A 22903-nucleotide genomic window follows, 5' to 3' on the forward strand; every position below is an offset into this window, starting at 1 on the left:
CAGCGATCCTAGTTTTTTATGATTTAAAAAAACAAAACTAAAAAAATAAAAATACATTTGAATCACTGAAAAAAAAATTGAACTCTGAACTTTAGTGTATATATATATATAAAAAATCAGTTAAACGCAGTGTTTTATTGATATATTTATAATTTTTAAGCAAGTTCAAAGCCTACCAATGCCATCAATCATAATAGAACAAAATTAATAGAATTGAAATTTCTATTTCTTACATATACCAAATACTTCTATACCTGTATTCTATACACTAGAACCCAGTTTATCTGAGCCTCCATTATCCAGCTTTCCTTGCTAACCAAAACCCCAGCCACCAAGGGCTGACAACCCAAGTCCCGCTCCCCGGGAATGACCAACTGAACCTCTGCCACCCTCATCTTAAAATAAAGGATAGAAAGCTTTTTGCCAATTCTCCAGATCATTCTAATTTTCAATTAGCCAATCTGGCCCCAGGCCAATTAGATCAGATAAATGGGACTCTATTATGTATGGATTTTTTTCCCCAAAAAAATATAAAAACTAAAGACTTTCTGTAAAAAAATCCAAATTCTGCATTTTTCCACATTTTCCCTTTGCAGATGGATTTTTGGGATCCCTGCCTATAACTTTAAAATAGGCTTGAATTAATTCATATAGAAATTATTTTATCAGAATCTGAGTAGTAAAATTCCAAATTCAGATAAAGCTATTAATCTGAGACACACCTACCATATATAAAAGTCAGTTGGGGGCATTTTAATACAGTTTCCTTTCATTTGCACATCCAATCTCTTTGCATGAGCATTTACTGAATCTGTGTATGCACCCACCTATAAGTCCAGACCTAGTTAGCCAATTTGAATGTGCATAAAATGAAACAGAATCCCTTTAAAAAAGATTCTTGATGTCAAATAATGGAACTTTGACTCTATACTAGTTAGTACAGCTGGATGGGAAATAGTCATCTGATCTCTTCCAAATTTTCAAGATTTCAATAAAATTTCTTTCCTAACTCAGGCAGGTGAAAAACTTGAAACCTTGAAAAATTTTCACAAACTGAAAATCCAAAAAAAAACCCGTAAACATTTCTTTTCAATAATTTTGAAACGTTTTGTTTTGGTTTTGGATTGAAGTTTACATTAGAGTTAAAAAGTAAACTGAAGTCATTTTGAACCAAACAAAACTGAACATTTCAACAATTTTGAAATTTATTCATATTTTTGGAAACAGGAAATTCATCAGAACTGACGCTTTCCCAAAACAGTTTTCTACCTGGCCCATGTTGAATAAACCTTGCTCAGTGAAACATGGACCCAGTTGGACTGAGGTAGCAGAATGGAATTTGGGGTTTTATTTATTTATCTTATTTTTTGAGATACTCTCATTTTAATGTAATCAACTCTGGTAGATCATGGTCTGATGCCTCTTAAATTAGGAATTAAAGATGACTTGTCTCTGTAACTGATTGCAATTTGTGTGTATTGAAGTTTCTTAGGGAAGAAAGTTATGGCCTCCGGCCCTCAGTTATATAATGTTGTAGTACCTGTTCCCACTGTACTATTAAAAAAATGTTCAGAGTTGTATTGTTTTTTTAAATCATGAGGCTGACTTCTGTTTTGACTGAAGCACTGAGATTGTTTTGCACACCAACTAGAAATTGAAGCATTGCTGAATCATGTCAGTGAAGTTGGGTTTTTTATTTGCTGTTTATCAATAAAATTTCAGGCATTCTCTTGTGTCCTGTTAGCCATGTTCACAAATGGAAGCAGCCCCAGACCTACACTTCTAACAATAAATTGTCTTGAGCAACTAAGCTTGTATATTGCTCTGTATTCAATTAAGTTGTTCTTTTGCTACCTTAATTGTAAATGACACTGACAGTTTTATTTTCCCAGTTGAGCAGTGTTAGCAGCCAGATAAAGTTTGTACGTCCCTTATGTATCCAACTACGTCAAATTGAATGTCTTCTGTGAATTGGTATATAAAAATCAATATTTTTTAAAAAAATACGCTCAATAGCTTACAATTATTCCTGCTATCTTAATGCTTTTAACCTTTTGCTAATTGCTCATAGGCCATGTCTTCTTCTATTTATATCACATTGTTTACTAGATTAAGTATGTGTGCATTCACATTGTTCCTTATGCCATTCAGTAAGTACTGAAAGCAGAAGGAAAAAAACCTCTAGTAGAAAACTATATGCAATAACACCACTGAATACTTAGGTTTGATATCTTCCAATTTGCAACATACTAGGCAAAGATATATCTTGATGGTTTTATATATCAAGGGCCTGATTCCGCCATGTTTACTCATTGCATAATACTTTACTCCATGAATAGTCCACATGAATAAAAGTGGCAGATTTTGAATCCCAAAATTTATGCTACATATTTTAATTGTTCACTTCTCCCAAAACAGCACAGAAAGTAGGTTTGAAAAATACCAGTTAGTTTATCTTGGCCACAACTGCAACAGTATAAGATTTTCCCCTACACTGTGTATGCAAGTTTTTTGGTCTAGTTTGATATGATGGAAGTATTGGCGGGCCTTCAACTCCCTGTAGAGGCCCAGACTAGTAGATCTCACTGTTAGAATGTATTTTCTAGATGCCTAGTTTAATTTTTTCTCTGCTCCATTCATACCATTACTTCTAGCAAATAAATCTTTGTGGGCCACCGAAAATATTGTTTTACTTTCATTTGGATCCATTGTGGCTTTACAAGGCACAGTATAATGTGTTTTGGGAATCAGGAAGTGCTCAAATGCAAAGTGCATTAGGATCAGTTCCTAGAAGTGTTCTGTCTTCAGAACACACAGAGGCTGGCAGAATGCCTCCTGGGTACATGGGGCAGAAAGCCCTCAGAGATGGCTTATACATCTGATTTAGGAGTTGTAGAAGATATGCCTTCTACCACTTCTTCAGGTAAAGGGAAAATGGGCCCCTGGCTTTGGCCTTGCCCTTGGCCTTGCCATCACCCACCACTGACAGTACTAGCACTCCCCTGGCACTCCGTCCCTGGCAAAAAGTGCGTTTTTCAATCATTAGCTCAGACAGGGATTTAGGTTGCGCCCTTCACAGGTGTTTAAAGATGGAGAGAGCTTATTGTGCAGGGAGGAGACATAATCTGGCTGTTGATGCAGATGCTTTTCAAATTCTATTGAATATGCAATCCTACTGAAAGACAGGTGGATGTAGAGCTCTTGGGTAAATGTGGGAAGGGCTGAATATTGATCTACTCTAGTTAGCTATACATAGCAAACATATAGAAGCTCAAAAATCCCCACGTGAGGTCTGCGAAAACATCTCTTTAAGACAAATCATACCTCAGTTTTGTAATTATTGAGCACAAATAAATTAGGTGTGTATAGGTTCTGTGTCCATCACTCTCTCTTATTTAAATTACCTTAAGCCATCATTTTCTATCTTTCAAATACTTAGCTTTTTTTTTTTAAATGACCTTAGTGAGAAATACCTGTCTTAAATACTGCAGCATTCTAAGATAGAAAGGTTTATTGGGGAGGGAGACATATTGGCTGTGATAGATCATGACATCCCATAAAATGTTACGAGAGGCTCTCCATTAAAGCCTTGCATAAAGGGCCTGTCACACGTGAAGTTCCTACACTTACGTAAGAGCAGGGAGCACTCCCTTAGTCCATCCCAGGAACGCACAGTGTCCCAAAGAGTGATAAGGAGGTAGTGCTATGGAAGAGTGGGCCAGACACACCAGCGGGAACAAACTGCACAATACTGAAGGATGGTGCAGACCACTGGCTCACTGAAGTGCTTGGAGAGAAATTGTCCTGCCCAGTGGTGAGATACAAAGCCTTCCCAAGATTCTGCACCCTCTCTTACTCCAGTTCCGCATCCTTTCCTATTTGAGGCAATGGCTAAATGCCCCAATTTAACTCTAAATCATATGCATGCTTCCAATAGTTAGCAAAGGGATTCCATATAGCAACACAGTGGCATGGGTGTCCCTTTAGATGCTTCTAAGTTATTTCTACAATTAGAATGTTCCTGGATTTTACAAATGATTTGTTGTTCGAGATCCTGCTGAATCAATGTCCTCTCTCTTTGCCAGCAGTAAGTGATAATGAAGGAAATAATAATGTTTGGAAAACATTCCTTGAGAGCCTAATGCAGTGACTCTTGACATGAAGTTGATTCGTGCACTGAAAACTATAGAACACTGATGAATATTTGAATTCAGAAATAATTTATTACTGGGTAGTTCAGATACTACCTATCGGATCACTAATTTCACCACATCTATAGTAACAGATTAGAATTAGATAAATTTTAGAGAAGCTGGAACTGATAAACTATGAAGTGCAAACCAAATTTTGTTTGTAGAGTTGTAGATATTAGACTAACATTTATTTTGGACAGAGAAATTAAAAAGATTGTCACTTTCTCATATGGTTGTGTAGTAAGAGGAGGCCCTGAGATATAAACCTTGGTATCAGAGGCCCATTATGAGGCCTAAGGCCTGAACTAAAGTAATGGTCAAACTTTGCTAACATAACGTAAAGTTAAGCTGTGAGCCAGAGGCAGGCCCTGCTCACAGAAGCTGGCAAGGAAAGGGCTGATACTGCAAAAAGAGACATACCTAAAAGATACTGGACACCAGATATCAGAACATTCGCATACTTGTACACTCCCCACAGATAACAAGGAACAAGCTGACCTATCCCAATGACAAGGCCAAAAGGGTAATATGATGGATAGAGTTGTTTTGTTCGAACCAACACGTACAAGGTGAGAGGTGGAACCTTACTATGTAGAGGGGTTATACCTTGCTACGTAGAGGGGTTGCACCTCAATATGTCAGGAGTGATGTGTAACTTGTTTGTACCTCTGTATAAGAAAGCACCTCTGAGTGGATGTCTTTGTCCAGCCTAGGGGGCAGTGGAAAGTCCTGCCACTGACTGAGCTGAGTCCATTGTCAGGGAGCACATATGTACTAGCTAGCAGCACCTTAGCAGTACCTTGGACTTCTATGCCAGGGAAAGCTGGAGACTCTGTTTCTCTTTGACAATAAACCTGGGCAATGTGCCTTCATATCTTACTAGAGTCCAGGGCCGGCTCCAGGCACTAGCATTCCAAGCTGGTGCTTGGGGCAGCAATCTTCAAAGGGCAGCAGTCCCTGTTGTTTTGCCCCCAGCAGCGCTCCTAATTATCACCGCGGATGGCGGGGGCCGTCCGTGCGCCCTTAGGGCAGCAGACGCTTTTCCACCTTCCGCGGCGGCAATTCGGTGCGCTGCTTGGGGTGGCGAAAACTGTAGAGCCGGTCCTGCTAGAGTCTGTGATCATTGGGGGTTCTCTTGGGGTCTGTTGTGTCAGCTATCTGCGCAGAGCTGGGACAGCACACGGAGGGAACACACACATGCAGCTAATTGATATTAACATTGAACAGAGCAGAGAACAGACGTCGGGGACACTAGTATCGTCAGATGCTATCGGTGTGGTGCTCTACTCTGTTCAATGTTGATATCAAGTGGCTGCGTGCATATGTTCCCTCCATGTGCTGTCCCAGCTCTGCACAGATAGCTGACACAGCAGACCCCAAGAGAACCCCCAATGACCACAGACTCTAGTAAGGTATGAAGGCACGTTGGCCAGGGTTATTGTCAAAGAGAAACAGAGTCTTCAGTTTTCCCTGACATAGAAGTCCAAGATGCTGCTGACTAGTACATATGTGCTCCCTGACAATGGACTCAGCATCAGCCCTTTCCTTGCCAGCTTCTGTGAGCAGGGCCTGCATCTGGCTCACAGCTTAACTTCGCTTTATGTTAGCAAAGTCTTGACCATTACTTTAGTTCAGGCCTTAGGCCTCATACTGGGCCTCTGATACCAAGGTTTATATCTCAGGGCCTCCTCTTACTACAGGTTGGTTAGATATTAATAATTCACTAGTCCAGTCTTGTAGGAAATTGTAGCAATTTTGAGAAGGTTGACTCAGGCACCACCATAGGAAATATTTTTAAAACAATTCAGGTTTGCAAGAATATTTTCAAAATGTTAATTTTAGGCTTTTTTTGTATTCAGAGGCTTCTAGTAATTCTTGCATCCCACAATATTATGCAAAAAGGATATAAGGTTTAATTGAAATCTATATTACACACCAAGGAGCTTTACAAAAAAGTTTGCCTATTTACTTAGAATTGTGTTTTTCATTTAATTTTTAAGAGGCTGTGGAATAGAAATTCCCAATACTTTAATCTTGCCATCGTTCATTTAAAATCCAGAGTTATCCAAACAAACTGCGTAAATTAATTCAATGTGGGAGGGAAATAATAGGATTTTTTGGAAATATAAATATGTAACCTGCATATTTAGTTATTTTATGTCCTCTGACATTGTTTTCAGTCCTGCAGTTTTTCATCCTCTCTACTTATTTAAGTAAAAAGTACAACTGAGATGGCAAATAATGAAGGTGAGAGGGAACAGCCCTGGCTCTAGATAGGAGAGGGAGGGAAATCCCTCTGAAGAAAATCCACTCAAAATATATAAAATCTTGGGTGTTTACACATACCTTTTCTCCAGTCAAGATACTAGACACTAGGCTACATATTTTCCAAGTAGGAAATAAATCTTTCCACTCCACCCAATCAAAGGCCTTCTTTGCGTATCAGGATTGGGCTACTAATGAGGTTTTCTTTTTCAGGTTGAATAGAGAACATTCAGGGCTCTTTTGTTGTCAGTATCATATCTACTTTTCATTACATATAAAGCCTCTTTAATCCTCACTTACTATTTCCTAAAGTGTTTTCATCCTGGTTGCTTAGAAAGTATATGAGTAGTTCTATTGAAATCAGTGCAACTACTTACATGTTTGAAGTTATGGTGGATCATGTCATGAAGAACAAATAGGTCTCTAAATACGATCTTTGTCTTTTCCATCTGCATGTTCTAATGAAATAGATGCTAACATCATAGGAGGTCATAACTGTCATAACATATTCCCAGATTTGGACCTTAGCGTCCAAAATATGGGTGTTAGCATGAAATCCTCCAAGCTTAGTTACCAGCTTGGACCTGGTAAAGCTGCCACCACCCAAAAAATTAGAGTGTTTTGGGGCACTCTGGTCCCCCAAAAAACCTTCCCTGGGGACCCCAAGACCCAAATTCCTTGAGTCTCACAACAAAGGGGAATAAACCATTTCCCTTCCCCTCTCCAGGTGTTCCCTCCCTGGGTTCCTGGAGAGATACACAGAAGCAAGCTCCGTGAATCTAAACAGAGGGATTCCACCCTCCCTATTTCCAGTCCTGGAAATAGGTACCGAGAGAAAGAGCCAAGCTCCCCCCCACCCCCCTCCTTCACCCAGAGGGAATGCAAAGTCAGGCTGGTAAATCTAACACACACAGATTTCCCCCTGACTTCTTCCTCCCACCAATTCCCTGGTGAGCTACAGACTCAATTCCCTGGAGTTCCCCACTAAAGAAAAACTCCAACAGGTCTTAAAAAGAAAGCTTTATGTAAAAAGAAAGAAAAAATACATAAAAATGGTCTCTCTGTATTAAGGTGACAAATACAGGGTCAATTGCTTAAAAGAAATATGAATAAACAGCCTTATCCACAAAGAATACAATTTAACACATTCCAGCAACTACACACATGTAAATACAAAAAAACAAACCTATGGTCTTCCTATCTTTGTACTTACAACTTGGAAACAGAAGATTAGAAAAGCAGAAGGCAGAAAAATCCTCTCATAGCCGAGAGAGTACAGGCAGAAGACAAGAACAAAGGACTCACACACAAACTTCCCTCCACCCAGATTTGAAAAAGTCTTGTTTCCTGATTGGTCCTCTGGTCAGGTGTTTCAGGTTACTCCTTTCCAGGTGAAAGAGACATTAACCCTTAGCTATCTGTTTATGACAATAACATCTTGTGCCTCATTTCTGCAAAGCACTTATGCACATGTTTATCTTTATGTAAATGTTTAGCTTCAATATAAAAGTCCATCGCTGTACAGCAAAACACTGGGCCTGAGCTTAATTTTAAGCATGTGCTTAAATTCTTTGCTAAATAGGGATGGATTTACTCCTGTGCTTAAAGTTGAAGATCTATGTAAATGCTCTGGTGAATTGAGGCCTTAGACAGCATTAAAAACATCTGTCAAATATGGTTCCATATTTTTTCCCTAAATTGTACAGTATAACCATGGGACTATGTGGGATTATCTAGATGTTCCTTTGTAGGATTGCCACGTTTTTTTTGTAAATTAGTAATATTTGTAATATTTTCTATATTACCTACATTGTCTGACAAATAACTTTTCATAGTGTGTATTATATTGCAAAGCCGTGTCTTTAATTAATTGAGCTAAAGTGTGATCTTTGCATCTGTTCCTTGATCTGGCATGTAAAGCATTTGTTTTTCCTTCCTCCTTTTTTTTTCATAATACTGTGATTTTTTTTCATCTACCTTTGAGTTTTCAGTCCTAAGTGCATTTAATTTACATTTTTCATTGTATAATTTTCTACAGTATAACATTCTGTTTTTTATTAATTTTTAAATTCCTTCTGCAGTGATTGGTTTTTTTTTAATTTAAGGTTAATCAAGGCCAATATTATCAAACTTGGGTGCCTAAACTTGGATTTATGCACCTGACTCTAGACACTCATGCTTGAAAATTTTAGTGCATATTTTCTATTTTGAAAGATCTCTAAGGAGGTACGGTGATCTCTGTTCACAAACTTAATGCCTCATTGGCTGTGAAGCCAGGTATATTATACATAACTTGTAGCAATGGACAAGGACCACATTGTGATAAGCACTGTATAAATACAGAACAAAAAGATGGTCTATTCATGAAGGGTGAATATTCAGACTGTATGTAAGTGATGCTTAGGTAGGCGAAATACAATAACTGTCTCAGCCCCTTAATGACAATTGCCTGGGGCACCAGGACTCACTGGATCTCTCTGAACAAGGACCTTTGACATTATATTATCTATAGACCATCATTCTGCTCACTCTACCCTTGAATTATATCCCCTAAATCCTTTGTCTTGTCTCTTTGCATTATTTTAGTCTATTTGTACAGACTATACTACAGGGGCCTGATCTCAGTTGGGGTCCCTAGGCATTTTTTAAATACAAATATTATCTATGTCCCTTTCTAGCCCATCCCCAGCTTGTCCAAAAGTGGCCTTCTGTACTAGCCTTACACAGGCCTGTGAGGAGATGTGGTGCATATAAAAATGGTTTTAAAATTATAAGCTATCACTTTAAATTTCAGAGATTTTCCTGGTTCTGCTTGCAGGCTACAGGATCTGTGTGATCTATGCCAAGTTGGCTGTCTGCATACTGACTGCTATCTAGAGTGAGGTGGTCTGTTTAGGGAGCAGCCTGCTTTGTCTCACTCTGTTTTGGGGTTCCTGTGTTATCATTCTTATTTTTAATAAATAAAGTAGTTATGTTGCAATCTTCCAGCAAGAGTATTTTGTTTTTGTTCTGGTTTTCTCCATTTGTATGCTGTCAAACATAAAAGGAGGCCATTTCTCTGGCAGCCAGCTGCCCCTTTAACACTAATCCCTCCAAAGAGATGTTCAGAGTTCTGGATAGAAAGCAAAGAAATAACAATTATAAATAAAATATTTGTCTCCAACCTTCACCTAACGTTTGCCAACATACCAGTCAGAAAACTTATTTGCTAAAATATTCCCGGTACATGAATGTAGGCAAATCCAACAAAAGATACTCAAACTGGGATATTTTCACAACACTTTCTCAGATGTATATTATACTTAGCAAACTGGTTAGGTGTTGAACAAATCAACCGATCATTGTACTGTCATTGATGTAAGATTAATATGAGTACCTTGTTTTATAAAGCAGAGGCCATATCCAATATCAGCTCAGCATTAGATGTGCATAAGTTAGCAAATATCAAATACTATACAAATGCATCTTCCAGTTAATTCCTGACCTCTGCCTGTTGCAAGAGATACAATCCATGCCATTTAAATGCCTGCTCGGTTCAAGGAGAATTTCATAAACTAGATTTATTTTGGCTCTGAATATCAACGCAACACACTGATTCATACAACAGAGGTTATCCTGAGTCAGAATATACACACTCACTCACATTTCTAAAAAAGTCAGTGTGACTAAAATAACTATGAAGTGCAGGGGCGGAGACTATTTTCTAATGTTACTTTATGCTTAGGGCTTGCTTCTAATCTCATGCCACTGTAAATCAGGAGTGACTCCACTGAAATAATAGAGTTACATGAGTTTTTCACCAGTACAAGAACTATATCAATCCCTATTATCTGGGAAAATGTTCTTTATACTATACTATAGATAACCTATCTTATAACTGCATCTACTTGGCTGTTTCATTTTTGGCTTTTGAGTAGTCCATAAGGATTCTGACAGCTATGCTGCTTTATTCACATTTTGAAATAAGAAGCAGAACTGGAAATCTAACCCCCATCCAAACCACACAATTCAGTTATTGCTGGCAACTGTAACAGCATCCTCTCAGGTTAAAGTACTAGGTTTTCTCACTGTTCTATATAGTATAGTATAGAGTAATCCCTCTGCCCTTTTTTGGGAGCGCACTGACACCACAAGAGTCATCAGTCACCCAAATCTGGAAACAAATCTTCCTATAAATTTTACAATTTTTGTTCTCTTCTCTGTCTTTTAATATTTCCTTGAGACTCTGAAGGGTTTAGTTATGCACCCTCACCACCACAGGTTTTCACTGATGTATTCATGGAAGTAAAATGACCACTTGAGAGAGAAGTGAGGGCTCTTGAAGCTCACATGTGTGGGTCATCCTAGGTGTGAACATCTTTAACATGGGACTGTTCCATACATAATAACTGGTGCTGTAATCTAGTGGTAAACCCGACAGGCATGCTGTCCTACTGCTTCATTTCTGTCCAGGCGTACTGCCAGTGACTGAATAAAGTGAATTTTGAAGGGACTGAGAGCAAGGTGATGAATCTTTCATATTAAGGACTAGATGCAAGATAATTTGGATTCTAGTACACCTCTACCTCAATATAACACTGTCCTCGGGAGCCAAAAAATCTTACCGCATTATAGGTGAAACCATGTTATAACAAACTTGCTTTGATCTGCCGGACTGCACAGCCCCTTCCCCCCGGAGCACTGGTTTACCGCATTATATCCGAATTTGTGTTATATTGGATCTATATCAGGGTAGGAGTGTACCACTGAGGTTCAGGAAAGTCAAAACTAGGGTCAGTGGCTTTCTTCATTCTCCTAAAAGATGGAGAATAAAACCATAATTGGGCTGCTTTTTAAAAATGTGATAGCTATAGCTAAAAGTATCTGCTGCTACAATTTGTGCCTGTGTTAATTTACAGTGCTGGCGACAGTGGACCAGAAGGGCTGGCTGCTAGAGAAAAACAGAACAGAGTAGGAAGCAGTCATGTCTTTCTGGAACTGCATCAGCTTTCTCCAGGCAACAGGGAGGGTTTCAGACACAGCTAAGTGAAAATGTTTTTGAAGAGTTTGCAAACATTTTATCAAAATAAAAATGGCACTTCTCACAATTATTTGAATCAATCATAGTTTCATCCATTTAATTGTTAATAAGGAAAACACTCAATTTAACATTATTTTTAGCATGATTCTAGGATATGAAGACCTCTATTCCCATAAATAAACAACAGTATTCAAAATATGGCTTCATTCTTTCATTAGTATCCTACTGATATTCATATAACTGAATGAAATGAAAAGATATGAAATGGATAAAGTGTGTGAATGGACCTTTCACAAATAGCACTATGGAGTGAATGATTTGTAACTGAGGATGTAACATAAAATCAGCCCTGTGCATATAAATCTATGTATGTGGCAGGCATACAGGATTCATATATATATATATATATATATATATAGGAATACACAGCAACTTCCCAAAACCTTTGTCCACAGGTGTAGCTAGACAAACATCTGCGCAGAGCCATCACATCAAATATGACTGCATGTACTTGCAATTATCTGGAGAGACTGTGACGCAAGAAAACTGAATGTAAAATAAACTAGGCAGCTAATAAATTTGACTGGGTGATTCTTTCCTTCAGAAAGGACCCCAGCTATTTTTAACTATTCAGCATAAATTTTCAAAAGTGCCTAAGTCGCACAAAAAAACAGGAAGAGATTTAAAGTGTCCCGAAATTCCCTAGGCCTGCTAGCTCTTTTCCTAAAGCCTTTTCCTCTATCTCTCTATCCCTTCATTATTTGTTTGGGCAACCCTCCTGCTTACAAAAATTTGGCCATCCAATTAGGGAATGGAAGCTATGCCATATGATTTAGGTCATTACTCACATAAACCAACTACTGAATTCCAGTTACCCAACACAGGAAGGAATATTTCTTCAAACAGTTAAAAGAAAAAAACCACACGGGTTCCAAGAGGCTTGTTAAAAATGTTCAGCAAACAATTTTAAACAATGAACAATTCTAGGAAAATTCTCATTGATTCACGGACCTTCACAAGCAGGAAAAGAAACCAAAAGGTTTGCTCATAAGCGGGTTCATACAGCTCTGCATTCAGATGTGCACGTTGCTTTTGAATAAAGTGTGAAATTCAAAGGGTTTGTGTAAGAAGAGTTTATGTGAGGCACAGAGACCATCTTGAGGCATAATGACAATCTGTCCTGTCCCCCAAGTTTCTGACAGTCATACTGCAAACTCTAAACAAACTGAGCACGAAAGGAGATTCACTGAGAAAAGGAGTTGGAGTACTGGGTGCCAGTACTTCACTGGTAACATTTCAGCTGTTACCAGCCTTCTATGCTTTGGGGTTTCATTAAGATATAAAATGACAAAGAGATTCTATAAAAAGTCTCTCCCAAGTGGGTAGGAATGTCAACAAGAAAAAGAACAGCTATTCCCCCTAGACATGCCCCATTTGCGACACCAGCTACTGTCTAATTGGAGGTTATTTTCTTCCACCCTGTAAAGAATGTAAACTTCTTTGATTATTTTCATCCCACTTGCAGTTCCTGTCTTGTCAATGACAAACTTTGTGGCATAATCTAAGTGCCTGCTACAGAACTGCAGAGTAGAACTGGTCAAAATTAATTTAAACAAAATAATTTTCCTTCCAAAAATGCTGTTTCTTCACAATTGAACTGTTTCATAGGAGTGTGCCAGTTTCAACTAAATTTTCTAGGGAAAACATTGCAAAAAGATACCCCATTTCAATTAGAATTTCATTTTGACTTCCTTGTTTCATTTTGTTTCCGTTTTCTCTTTTTGTTTCATTTTGACTGTATTTTTTGTAACTTTTAATGTTAAGACCATTTCTCTATATAATTTATATTATAACATTTCAATATGATTGAAACAACACTCTTTAATAAGATTGTTTTGATGTTTCCAAAACAAACTATTTCAGTATTTTCATTGCATGGGAAGTGTTGACCTTTCATCCCAGAAGCAATGTTAAAATAAGCATTACAGTCCTCTAAAATCTTTGCTATTTATTCCTTCATTCTCAATGGATTTTATGGCAGCAGTATTCTTTGGGTTATTTTCCAGAGAAATAAAGTCCAAATAATAAAAGATAAACAAATTAAATATATCGAGCAGGGACATCCCCTACCTAGTTTAATCACTTATGGTGCACCTTAAAAAGGAATGATGCAACCCTAACTCACAAATAAATAGATTGTCTGGTTTAATATGTGATCCTTCAAATAAATGTGACTTCATAATTTCCACAATATAGAAATATGAGACACATTGATTCAGTAGAGTATGTAGCTGAACATCTGAGATAGATTTGGTTAGAGGAAACTCAGAAGCCCCTAAGATTCTTTACCCTAAAGTACAAATATGAACCATCTCTTTTTGTGAGATGTTGTTCCTCACAGGAATTTCCTGTGTATGTTTTACTAGTGGTTTCATGTGTTGATTCTCATTTCTGACAGCACATGTTCTAGCAATGTTGCAGCTTAGAGGTACTTTCATCTCTTCATATCACATTGTGGATCAGATAACCAGTCTTTGCCTGCAGCACACGTCTCCCTGCTTGAATTATGAATCAGTGGACAATCTCTTCGTCTATATTGGTAGAGTGTAGGGTATGTGTAGCTACGCGCCACACTGAAAATCAGGTTGCATCCACACCTCCATGTGTAGCTACACATGGCAGAGAAAGGCTCCTGCAGGTCCCTTCAGCTGAGAGAGACTTTGGCAGCAAGGATGCAGTAGGACACTAAACTGCTAAAAATAGCAGTGTAGATGAAGGAGGCACCACTCGGGCATGCAGAGAGCTGAGTAGGGTATATAACCTAAGGTTCTGATGTGTCTTTACTCTCCTTCCTAAGGAATACCTCACCATCTATGCTGCTATTTATATCCAGGCTCTGTGTACGTACTCTACGTGCCACCATAAAGTGAGTGTGTAGTGTAGACATACCGTTAGAGACCAGCAACTACAGTACAATAAGTGCACTAATGCTCTGTCTTTGCCTAGCTGGCACTTTGTACTGGAAGATACTTTACAATTCATGAAACAGACATTTATGTTTAGATACATCAGTATAATGCTGTAGTAAAACTGTTATCTTAAGTGGAGTAAGTACAAGTACATGGTACTCCAGCTTCTAAACTCTCCATGAAGCTGTTGCCATCCGTTAAACACTGAAGCAACCATAGAATCATAGAATATTAGGGTTGGAAGAGACCTCAGGAGGTCATCTAGTCCAATCCCCTGCTCAAAGCAGGACCAACACCAACTAAATTATCCCAGCCAAGGCTTTATCAAGCTGGGCCTTAAAAACGTCTAAGGATGGAGATTCCACCACCTCCCTAGGTAACCCATTCCAGTGCTTCACCACCCTCCCAGTGCAATAGTGTTTCCAAATATCAAAACTAGACCTCCCCCACTGCAACTTGAGACCATTGCTCCTTGTTCTGTCATTTGCCACCACTGAGAACAGCCAAGCTCCATCCTCTTTGGAACCCCCCTTCAGGTAGTTGAAGGCTGCTATCAAATCCCCCTTCACTCTTCTCTTCTGTAGACTAAATAACCCCAGTTCCCTCAGCCTTTCCTTGTAAGTCATGTGCCCCAGCCCCCTAATTATTTTTGTTGCCCTCCACTGGACTCTGTCCAATTTGTCCACATCCCTTTTGTAGTGTGGGGGGGGACCAAAACTGGACACAATACTCCAGGTGTGACCTTACCACTGCCGAACGGAAGGGAATAATCATTTCCCTCAATCTGCTGGCAATGCTCCAACTAATACAGCCCAAAATGCTGTTAGCCTTCTTGGCAACAAGGGCACACTGCTGACTCATATCCAGCTTCTCATGCACTAATCGCCAGGTCCTTTTCTGCAGAACTGTTGCTTAGCCAGTTGGTCCTCAGCCTGGAGCAGTGCATGGGATTCTTCTGTCCTAAGTCCATAACTCTGCACTTGTCTTTGTTGAACCTCATCAGATTTCTTTTGGCCCAATCCTCTAATTTGTCTAGGTCCCTCTGGACCCTATCCCTACCCTCCAGCATATCTACCTCTCCCCCCATCTTAGTGTCATCTGCAAACTTGCTGAGGGTGCGATTAATCCCATCATTCAGATCATTAATATAGATGTTGAACAAAACTGGCCCCAGGACCGACTCCTGGGGCACTCCGCTTGATACCGGCTGCCAACTAGACATCGAGCCATTGATCTCTACCCATTGAACCCAACAATTTAGCCAACTTTCTGTCCACCTGATAATCCATTCATCCAATCCATACTTTAACTTGCTGGCAAGAATACAATGCCCTATGCAGTTGTGAGACCAGCAACAGCCCAACAACAACAACAACAAAACTGGAAGACCAGCAGTCCCAATACTGGTCTTGGATTTCCAGATTTTTAAACAAACCAGTTCTAGGAATGTATAATTATTCTTATGGTAAAGATTATTTGTTTGTATTAATACATCCAAAGGGTTAGTAGTTCCTTTATGCTGCCCAGAGGAGGATTTTGAAATTTAAAGCACAGCATAGGGCACAAGGCTGCAACTAAAATCCAGGCTTCATTCCTTCATTCCTGTCCCCAGCCCACATACCAGATTAAGGATTGTCAGCTCAAATGTTCCATCTGATCTCAGAGGAAAGGACAGTTTCCCAGATGCAACAGGCTACATCTTCAGCAGTGATGAGAGGTTCCTGGCACCTCCATTCTTGGGTTCACAAAATTGACACACCTTGAAGAAGGCCTGATAGTCCACAGGTGGGTATGCAGCATGTCTGAAAATCAGACCCCTTTAAGGTGGCTCAGGGGGGGCACTCAAAAATGTAGGTACCCAAAATGGTTAGTCAGATCTGAAAATTTAGGCCACAGAATCCAAATCACAAAGGGCTCTGCAGGTTAAACCAAACATTAGATTACAATGGAATTGAACTAGAAGCCTCTGCAGTCCATGGAGTACCAGTGGAATGCTCCCCATGTTAGAAGCACCCAGATAGATGGGCAGCTGATTTCTCCAGTCCCAGGTTTGGAACATGAGAAGACCGTCACAGAAAGAGAATACATTGGTTGCAAGTCAATAACAGTCTTTTATTATACTGCAGCGATGCACTTAAAATGGCTGCTGCCAGCCCATAATATGTGAGGTAGCCTGTCAAAGTGGATTATTCAGTCTATGTAAAGTCACTTAGAATACCAATGAGCAACAGGCATTGTCTCACTCTTTACCTCGCATCACCATCCCAGTGGGAATCCTTGCTGATTAATCAGTTTGATTTTTCAGTGATTAGATGAAGTTAAAATGTACCATCCACCTGAAATCATTTATTGCCCGTTCTCATTATGAACAGACTTTTGAAGGTTAAAAGGGATGTGGATGGTTGTTTGTTTCCATGGTGATAAGGAGGTGTCAATATACAATAGGGTGTGTGAACTGCAGTACATCACACCACTGCATCTCCCTGGTAACGGATGAGAATCCATGTCTGACCTCACCTTCCGTGGGTGATGAGCAAGTGTTTGTGGATGAGGAAGCAAAGGAATGAATGCTGAAAATTACTTGGCTTTTTGTAAGCAGAGGCAAAAGCAGACAAACACCCAAATCAATAGCCATCTGCCATCAGCCTTTCCCACCAGCAACTGCTCTGACCTCCTAGGAAAGTCAGATATGATACACGGCTGCAATATAATGATAAAGTTCCCATTTACTAAATAAAAATATCTGACTATAAAAAGTAAATTGATTACACACTGTAAAAGGAAAAAGCAAATGCAGACACAAAACACAATTATATACAATATGAAAATTACTTCATCAATAAACCCTCCTTTTATGCACTTATCTCAAATCTTAGGGAGAACTGACACAGGATGTCTACGCAGGAAAACCATCTGTTCTGTGTACAGTCACTGTGTAAGGAAAATGAAATTTACATATTTGTGAACTATAGAATATAGTGTTATCGTTAGGGTTGGTTATTTGTTGTGAATATTTATTGCACATTTAGAACCCGGTCTTGCAAACATTTATGCCCTTGAGTAACTTTACGCATGTAAAGTTGACTTCAACAGGCTTCCTCCCATGGATAAAATTATTTACATTCTTAAGTGTTTGTAGGATCAGGGCCTCTTTCTTTTTTTTTTTTCCTATTTTTGAGTGGTCCGCAAACTGATGCTGATTTCTGCTGATATATTTGTTAGTCATAAGTATTATTTGAATAGAATCATAGAATTAAAGAAAAGGTAGGGCTGGACCTTGGTCATCCAGATCAACCCGCTGTGCTCAGGCAGGACCAAGTATACCACCTAGTTATAAATAATTTGAACAAAAAAATTTACATCTTTGGGTTGTTCTCAAATATGTCACTTGGATTACTTACTGTTTACTCTTCATTATTTGTGATAGCCTATTAAATTCATCCAAATATACTTTCTTCTCCACTCTGATTGGACAGCTTTGAAACTTTTTAAACAACAGAGTGAAAAGTAGCAAACAGGGAATTAGGTACTTCCATTTTGAACTTGCAGACAAAATAATTATTTGTGCTGAAATTTGTTAAAGTTTCATGATTGGCAAAAAAAGTCACCTATACCTAGTCATTGGCCAAATATTCATTAACAAGGAATAACAAATTACACTGAATTGAATTTGGCATTTTTATTCATAAAATCATATTTTTAATATTCTGCTAACTCCAGTTACTATTATTTCTCTTCTGATGTGTTGCAGATTACAAAAACATTTTACTTGAATTTTTAAGAAGTCTTTTTTAAAATAAAAAAGTATATTTTGAACTAAAGATACCTGTTTTTTTCAGGAGACAGATATATTATATCAGGAGAGTACATCATCAACTTCAGGTTTTTTCCCCTAAGCATTCCCTTTCACAGTTCCATATAAGTTTGTCAAAATAGAAAAGGGGGAGGGTTAATAGATAATTTGAAAAAAAAATATTGTTCCATCACTTCTTTTAAGTACAAAGAGAATGGAAAAATATACCTTGTATTATTTTTAAAAAGTGAGACTTTAATAAAAAACAAAACAATTCTAACCCATCGGAAGGATGGGATTAAAGATTAAAAATTGATACAGAGAAGACATCTGAGTTCGATATGTGCCATTCAGTGGTTTGGTAAAAATCTCCTTTAATTTTGCCACTTTATATGAATATAAAAAAAGCATTCTCACTCCCCAAAACGGGCCTGATTCAAGGCCCATTGAAGTCAATGGGAGTCTCTCCACTGATTTTGAAGGATTGTTTGAATGAGATCCAAAAAGAGTTGAGTTTTGTGCTCCCAACATTCTATCAGCACTGCACAAGTATGATTAAGAGGAGTGGAATTTTCAGTCTCTGAAGTTGCACATGGAATAAGACAAAACTCTTAATACATGGAATGAGGAAAGGAATCTTTGTCTCCTTGAATAGGAAACCCCAAATCACTGAATGTGCATGCGCTTGTTCTGAGGATGTCTAACAAACTGATCCACTTCAAAGAATTTCAATTTTTTTGTTATTTTGCTTTTAAAATATTGAAAATTTCATTTAAAAAAACTTAAACTGTGAGGTACTTAAAAACAGGAAATGCCAACATTAGATCTTCAATGGATGGTGGATCAGGCCCTGTAGGAGAGGTCCTCCATAAATCAATATCATAGTAGCTAGAAAACCCTGGTTAGTTCCCTAGGAATTGCACAATGGCCCACGTCCCCTAATCCTGCCTGTGCCACCCTTGGGCAGAGATCCCCTAGCCACAGTGTTCTCACAATGTTCAGTGGGTGATTTATAGGCACCACAGAGGATGCCTGTGGCAAATGAAAGGTGCAGGAAAACTGTACATACACAAACCATAACCCAGGTTTGTTAATCATTCATAAACTTGTGCTGATGTTTGTGAGTGCAAAAAAAACCAACCTCAGTCTAAATTAGGATGGATTTGGTCATTCTGTATCAATTATTTTCACAGTCAAAGTATTTTCCTGTTTGATATCATTCAGATACAGTTCTAAGAGATCTGCAGTGTGTATGGGTGAACTAAAGACAAAACTCTGAGGATGAGATTGCCATTGGTCTCAACATTGGTCTAAATCTTCCCCCACAGGAGTCAACAGTAAAACTCCTATTGCCTTGACTCAGAGTAGAGTTGGGCCCATTGTGAAGCCTTTTGAAAATCTCATCTGAATTTCCATTATTTTTGTGAACTGAAGTGAGATGCTTAACGCTCTTTGAACATTGTAATGTAATTGCATTCTTTCCACCCTTCTTTTAAAGTTAAGGTTTCAGATCCATGATATTAATTTTTAACTTTAATTTTGTCTCATGTCAATGACTTGCTTTTTTTCACTGTCATTTACTGAGGGTGAACCCTGATAGGGAAAGTATTAGTTTGGGGACAGAAACTAAGTGCTGGAGTTGTGCCTGAGTTAAGACTCGCTAAGGGTGGCAGGATCTGGTACTCAGGAAATTATTTTTGTAAATGGAGCATTCATTTGCTTTCATCAAACATTTATATTATTGTGTATGACCCAAAACTACTTTGTTACATGAAAATGGCAAAAAAAATTTACTCAAGTTTCCAGCATTGTACTTTCAAGTGTTTGCATAAATACTTAATGCTCTCAGCTCTCAAGAATCCATAAACAAGATAACTGGTTTCTTTATGAAAGACTAATGCGATTCTAGAATACTATGTAATGAGATGCAGCTTCCTTTGCAAAAATTGCAAAAGCCCTAATTGCTAACATAGTATCTGCCCTTAAGGAAAGACACACATTTAAATATATTAATTATCACGCATTGACTGAGTTATCTAAGAAAAGGGGTTTTTTTCCTCCAAAGATGCTAATCAGTTCCTGTGGTAGATTTGTTTTAAAGTCCATGTCCCAAGCTTTTATGGTTTAATTTAAAACAAATTGTGAGGAGCAAATTTCATTCTTCTTATTATTTTTTCCCTGCTGAACTCGCCAAGCCATTCCCCAAGATGAACTTCCCATTTAGCTAAGCCCTGTTCAGATTGATTTGTTTTTTTCATAAAATCCTCTCTAAGAAAACACACTGGCAAACTTTAGATTCATTAGTTTTGTGTTGGTAAAAGTCTCATTCAATTATTTGAGTATGCTGGTGAATGGGTTGGAATTTTAATATTGATAATATGAATGCATTTTCTTGCTATGGTTACTAAAACAAGTTATTGCCTTGATGTTAGTTGCAGACACATACACACACCAAAAAGGTTTTAGCCATGAGCTATGTGGATGGTTTTATGTGACTTAAAGCTCACCCTGCAATAGATAAATAATAAATTCCTGTTTTAAAAACTACATACATTATAATTGTAATCTCAATTTATTTTATCCACTATAAGCAAGCCCCATGCCAGTTATTCTGCAGCATGCTGGGCCTAAATTTTATGTTTTCTGCATCATACCAGCTCTGAACTGTGAAGCAAATTGGATTTTCTGTGCCATCATTGAATAATCAGAAAGAATGAATCTATTATTTAATTATATATTAATATGATTACCATTCAATGCTGTATTGATTGTGTTAATTATCTAATTAAGCAATAACCTCTGTCTGTGTTAAAGAAATGGAAAAGCATTCAATCAAACTTAGTATTAACAACACAGTGCACTGTAGCAGTTGTCAGAAGACAGAGGGAGAGTACGGTAACAGGAATATGGGACATGGGTGTTTTAAGAGGAGGTATTAACAAAGAGGAGGGAGATTTGTGCATTGGGTGAGGGTAAGTTGAGGATTCTAGCTGCTGGGAGGAAAGTTCAGGGTGTTAGCACTAGATGGAATGAGCATCCCTTTTTTCTCATTCAGGGCTGTGGGGTGGGGGCGTTCCCCTCTCAGCTGTGTTTTCTTCTTTCCCTAACTGAAAGAGGTGTCCTCTCTGTTCTGGCTAAATTCTGCTTAATAGAGAAGCGGTGCCTGTAGGAATATGGCAAAGATGGCTTTAGCATAGAATAATAGGACTGGAAGGGACCAAGAGAGGTCATCTAGTCCTACCATGAGTGCAGGGGACTGGACTAAGTATTATTTAGACCATCCTTGACAGGTGTTAGTCTAACCTGCTCTTAAAAATCTCCAATGATGAAGATTCCACAACCTCGAGAGGTCATCTAGTCCTACCATGAGTGCAGGGGACTGGACTAAGTATTATTTAGACCTCCTTGACAGGTGTTGGTCTAACCTGCTCTTAAAAATCTCCAGTGATGAAGATCTCACAACCTCCCTCCACAATTTATTCCAGTGCTTAACCACCTTGACAGTAGGAAGCTTTTCCTAATTTCCAACCTAAACCTCCCTTGCTGCAATTTAAGCCCATTGCTTCTTGTCCTATCCTCAGAGGTTAAGGAGAACAATTTTTCTCCCTTCTCCTGGTAACAACCTTTTATGTACTTGAAAACTGTTATCATGTGCCCTCTCAGTCTTCTCTTCCCCAGACTAAACAAACCCAATTTTTTTCAATCTTCCCTCATAGTTGATGTTTTCCAGACCCATAATCATTTCTATTGCCCTTCTCTGGACTTTCTCCAATTTGTCCAGATCTTTCCTGAAATGTGATATCCAGAACTTTATGCCTGAAATGTGCCAGCAGTTTTTTTGTATTGATCTGTTTAGGGCTTTTATATCTTGATTTTCATTCCTTCTTGAGCAATATCCCTGCTTTCAAGGCTCTATGGTCCAGATTCTTTTCTCAGTCAGCCTGGTGTAGATCAATGGGATTATGGAGTTTTCACCATATAACTAAGAAGAGGATTCAGTTCCCAGTGAGTTCTGTCAGGCAGTGGCAATAAAACAGTTCTTCCATCAAGTTCTGCCTTTTCACTGTGTGCTGTAATACAGAACAGTGCATGGTGCCAGAATAGCCTGAATCATCTTCTTGCACAGACAGGAAGGATGGCTTTATGATTAAGGCACTAGATTGAGACTCAGGAGGCTGGGTTCAATTTTCCATTCTATCACAGATTTTCCCTGTGACCTTGGGCAAGTCCCTTAATCACTCTATCAGAGCTTTCTCTTAGTACAATAGAGGTTAACACTTTTCTTGCCTAACAGGGGGAAGTGTTATGTGGATAAATCCATAAACACTTGGAAGGCACTTAAGGCTTGTCTGCATGGGGGACATATGCACGAATGTTGAAGAAGAGCTATTCTGAATAATTGCATCCACATTGCCAGGAGTGTTGGTAGCACTCCTTCCCTCTGAATTAGTACACATACAAGGCACTGTCTTTTTTCAGAATAAACCCTCAGCATGCTAGACAGGTCTTCCATGCCATTTTGGGCTAGGATCTTTACATTCTGGATTTTTCTCAGAGTGCATTGTGGGTAGGTATCCCAAGGTAGGTACTGGAAGCCACTGTAATTCTGGGATTTGGAGTCAAACTAGTAAATTCCCATGATTCATCTCCTGACACCCCAGTA

Source organism: Gopherus evgoodei, chromosome 3 (assembly GCF_007399415.2).
Source record: "Gopherus evgoodei ecotype Sinaloan lineage chromosome 3, rGopEvg1_v1.p, whole genome shotgun sequence".
Taxonomy (NCBI): Eukaryota; Metazoa; Chordata; order Testudines; family Testudinidae; genus Gopherus; species Gopherus evgoodei.